Source organism: Terrapene carolina, unplaced genomic scaffold (genome assembly GCF_002925995.2).
Source record: "Terrapene carolina triunguis isolate 2854851 unplaced genomic scaffold, T_m_triunguis-2.0 Scaffold641, whole genome shotgun sequence".
Taxonomy (NCBI): domain Eukaryota; kingdom Metazoa; phylum Chordata; order Testudines; family Emydidae; genus Terrapene; species Terrapene triunguis.
The window spans coordinates 1,135,386-1,140,074 of NW_020664992.1; the positions used below are offsets into that span (position 1 = coordinate 1,135,386).

The window sequence follows — 4,689 nt, forward strand, 5'->3', positions numbered from 1 at the left end:
CACACTATTCCCCCCCTTGGAGGCAGAGATGGGCAGTGCGACACGCTCGGGGCGCTGGCAGTTCCAGCTGTTGGCTCTGGGAGGGGCAGCTGCTGTCCCAGGCTGCTTGTGTCCCAAAGCCCGCGCACAGGGGAGTCAGTCGTGTGATTCCCATTTCACAGCTGGGGAAACTGAGGCACATAGAGGGCATGAAGTGACTTGTCTACGGTTGAACAGTGAGGCCGGGAATAGAACCCAGGCATCCTGGCTCCCGGCTGCCTGCTTTGATCCCTAGACCCCACTTCCCTCCCTGAAGGAGCCTTGGAGGAGATGCTGAAGACCCCGTCTCCCGTCCAGCGCCCGCTGGTGCTGGCTGTAGCCCCTCCCCCCATCACATCCTGGAACATTGTATTTTTTTGCCTGTGAACTTTCACCCCCCTTCCAGGGGTTGCCATGGCAACTTTGTTTACAGCATAATTTGGATCACTCAAATCGGAGGCAGAGCCGGTGACAGGTCTGTTGCTAGGCGATGGGAAGCCCAATGGAAGTTGGGTGCTGATAACCTAAGTGCTATTCTTGGTGCCCAGGGGGCTGGGCGTGGCGGGGGGCGGGGGCATATGGGGGAGGGCGCCTGGGGAGGCCCAGTCTGGGGCTGACCCGGCTCTGAAAGGTCTGAAACCAGGCGGCAGAAAGCTCCGGCTAGTCCATCCCCGGCCTCTCCCACAGGGGGTGCTGTGGGGAGCGGGGCAGGAGGGCTGGCTGGGGGGCGGGGCTCTCCTGGCAGGGGGTGCTCTGTGCCTTAGTTTCCCTGTCTGTAATGTGAGGGTGTTTGCAGCGGGCTTTCAGCTCACGCTGTGTGATTCCGACCCAGGACGGGATCCTGCGGAGCGCAGGTCGGTTTGGACCTGGGCTTCTTGGCCGCAGGGAGCTGGGTGGATTTCAGAGCTAACCGGGGGGTTTGCATCTGAATCGTTCCCAGCCGACTCTAACGTAAATCGGGCCAGAGCCAGGAAATCTGGAGTCACCCACTGACTGCAACGGGCTCCGGGCTGGATTCGGAGCTCAGTTGCCCTGGAGTAAATCCGGAGTCACCTCCCCCGCACGGACCCCTGCCCATTTCACTCCTGTTTCCCTTCCCGGTCCCCGGGCACTGTCTCCAGGCTGCTGGCATCTGGCAACCGAAACTGCAGGGACATAGTAACAGCTGAACTACAGGGCTCCTGGGTTCTTGCTGCAGCTCTGCCGCTGATTTACTGCACCTTGGGCAAGTCACGGCACCGTCCCCTGCCTCAGTTTACCCCTCTACAATGGGAATGGTTGTATCCACCTCCTGGTGCGGGGGAAGCTTAGTTAATAAGTGTTGGGTGCTTGGAGATGTGTTAGCTTATCACTGCTCTGGAACCTGGCAATGAAAATACCATTGTAATAATTAATCCCAGAGAGCTTTACAAAGGTAAGGCGCTGATAGCTGAACTATGTGCAGGAATTGCCTCGCCTGCCGCTGAAATGCAGCCTCTTCTAGGCAGGGCCACAGCAGCTTTTAACAGCACACAGCAACAGCTTCAATCAGGGAGTGGGAGAGAATTCCAGGGGGAACTGGAATGAAGGGTGCTATGTTTGCCCAGGACACCCGGCCAAGCATGTCTCCTTTGGAAAAGGTGCCACAGGATTGTTAATGATGGCAGGGCACACGCACAGAATTCCAAGCCTGGCAGGGTAGGGGGTCTAGTGGGTTAGAACATAGGCCATGGAGTCCGGACTCCTGGGTTCGGTTCCCTGTTGTCTTGTGGGGAAGCCCATTGGTTTTTCATTTTCCCGTCGGGGTCCTGAAAGGGTTAATGTCACCCACGTGATTCCCCTGCCCAGATCCCATGCACCAGAATCTGATGCAATGGGAGTTTAGGAAGGAAGGAAGGAAGGGAAAGAAATACATAAATAAATAAATAACGCCGCCCATGTGAGCCCAAAGGCCCCGGCTCCGGGGAATCGCTCCTGGAGCAGCCTGGCAGCTGGAAGAAGTGCGTGTAAGAAGATTTTCACAGCATTATCTGTGGCAAAGCCAATCTGCAGGGAGTGCGGGGCGGGGGATGGCGAGGCACTGAGATGGGCTGTGCCCTAGAAAGTGGTGCCAACCCCCAGAGCGGCACGGCACAGCACGGCGGAGACCTCCTGGCACCCAGGAGCCGCTGGAATTCGTCGGTAATTAATCATTAAGCCTGTCTCCCCCGAGGATCTGGGCTGGATTCAGGCTCTAGAGCCAGAATGCTGCGTGCAGGCCTCATTAATGCCGGGGAGCAGAACTGGGTCGGTTTCCCTCTGACCTGCATGCCTAGGACCCAGTTAATAAAGAACAGAGCCACACTGGGGAGCCAGGCCAGGGAGTGGGCACTGCCCCAGAACTAGAGATTCCCCAAAGGCAGCCCCCAGGCCAGGGGAACAAGGTGAACCCTTGCTCCATGGGTATTACAGGGGTGCGTTCACTGGGGGACGGGGGGTGTTCTAGGGCTCCCCTGTTTGGGGCAGGGGGCCCATCGGTGGGTTGGATGCTGACCATGTATATTACAAGGGTCTGCTGGGTTGTGGGCATGGGGGGTTATTGGGGTTCTCCCATTAATAGATATACCAGAGGGCTCTGGGTTGGGGGCATGGGGGTTATGCATCTAACACGGCGCCCCAAGGACCCCGCAGGGCAGCGGGTGCTTTGGGCACCAGCACACACCAGTCCTGGCTCCAGTGCAAACTGGGAGAGCTGATCTTTCCTTTGGCATCTCAGCTCCTCCGTGTGTTTGTTGGTACACGTGCGGGCTCTGTGTATGTGTGTGTACATGGGTGTTGCTGGCTTTGCGTGGGTCTGTGTGTACACGTGTGTTGCTGGCTCGGGGTGTGTGTGTGTATATATGTGTGTGTTGCTAGCTGTGTGTGTTGCTGTGTGTGTGTTGCTGGCTGTGTGTACACGTGTGTTGCTGGCTCGGGGTGTGTGTGTATATGTGTGTGTATATATGTGTGTGTGTTGCTGGCTGTGTACGTGTGTGTTGCTGCCTCGGTGTGTGTGTGTATATATGTGTGTGTTGCTGGCTGTGTGTGTGTACACGTGTGTGTGTTGCAGCCTCTGTGTGTGTGTGCGCGCGCCTCCCCCCAGTGAACTATTCCGCGGCCCCCGCATCCCATCGCGGCGGGGTGGGGGGAGGCGAAAGGGCCCCTGCGCCTTTAAGGCCGCCTGGCTGGCGAGCCCCGCGGAGCGCACCGAGCGCCGGGAGCGGAGCGGAGCGAGCTTGTGGATCCGGGCTAGAGGGCGTTCACCCCGGACAGCGACGGGAGGGCCCGGCCCGGCCCGGCCCAGCCCAGCAGCGCCATGGAGCGAGGCTCGGCCAGCGACTAGCCGGAGCCGGGGCCGGGATCAGCCCGCGGGGCCGGGATCGGCCGGGGACAGGCGGCGGCGCAGGACGGGAGGTGAGCGGCGGGGGTCCGGTGCCTTGGGCTGGGGCTCCGGGGGGCTCCCCGGGGCGCCGCAGGGCAGGGGCGCAGGCCGCGCTGTCTGGAGAGGGGGGCGCTGGCGGGGCCCTGGCGCGGCGCAGGAGCCTGGCGAGCCCGGGGCGGGGGGGACCCGCAGAGCGGGCTGGGCTGGAGAGACTCTCCCGGGACCGCGGGGGGGACGGGGGTATCCGCCCCCGGGAAGCTCGCAGGAGCCCCGCAGCCGGGCCCCGGGGTTAATCTGGGGGGAAACGGGCCGCTCCCCCCGCCATGGGGCTGGTGGCCCCCCAGGACTGGCCCCGGGGCCTGTGGAGAGGAGCCCGGCTGGGCCCGCCTGTTTGTGTGTCGGGGTTGGGGTGACGGGGGGTGTCCTAGGTGCCTGTATAAGACAAACACCCCGAATAGCATCGGGGCACCCCAGCACCGCCCCTCACACCTCCCCGCAGGGCTGGTTTCAGTTCTGCCCTTCATCTCTGGGTCAGGCTGCGCTGCCATCCGCTGTCCTGGGCTAAGCAGGTGCAGGCTGGGTGACCCTGCGGCCTGGGGAGCCGGCGGCAGACGCAGACCCCCCGTGCTGCAGGGCCCTGCGCTGAGGAAGGTGCTGACTGTGGGCTGAGGCGGAGAACCAAGATCCTGACCTGACTGTGAGTGGCCACCGAGGATCCTGCCTGGGAGTCGGGGGTCTAACCCCCAGTGCCCTGGCCAGACTCCAGCTCCAAGCGACTCTGCCTTCCTAAACCCCCCCTGTGGGTGGTAGCCCACTTCCTGTCCTGAGGTGTTGTATGGCTGTTAATCAGCTGCCACTTCTCAGCCCAGAGGTGGCTGCATCTTGGTGGTGGGTGAAGGCGCTCTGCAAGATGCTCCGAGGTCCCTGGCTGGAAGAGGGTTTGGGGGGCAGGGCGCCGTTCCCTGGGGAGGGTTGTGCCGTGTCCCCGCAGGAACGGGGAGTGAAGTCATGGCGCTGGTGCTGGCTCCCGGGATGTAGATAAGGGCCGTGTAGGAGGAGACGGAATAACTCTCCGAAGAGGCTGGAGCTAAACGGAGCGCGGGCTTGGCCGCCATTCAAGACAAATAGAGTTTGAAAGCAGAAGATTATTCGAGTTTTGTTGCATATTGAATTACTCAGGCTGGGCTGGGGGAGGGGCCCTGGGGCCACAATAAAGGGCTCTGGTGGCTCTGTCACATGCAGGGCAAGTCCCTAACAGCCCTGGGAATCGTGAGCAGAAGTCCAGGGCTGGG

At 61.5% G+C, this 4,689-nt stretch overlaps 1 protein-coding gene across 1 annotated transcript in view; it reads left to right on the forward strand.

Annotated features, from left to right (window-relative positions):
• The first annotated feature begins 3,313 nt into the window (after window positions 1-3,313).
• The window catches only part of ADCY6 (adenylate cyclase 6), a 25,824-nt gene continuing 24,448 nt past the window's right edge, over window positions 3,314-4,689 (forward strand). The window contains exon 1 of the mRNA XM_029913447.1: window positions 3,314-3,429. The gene's annotated coding sequence lies outside the window, so the exon portion shown is untranslated. The remainder of the gene's footprint in view (window positions 3,430-4,689) is intronic.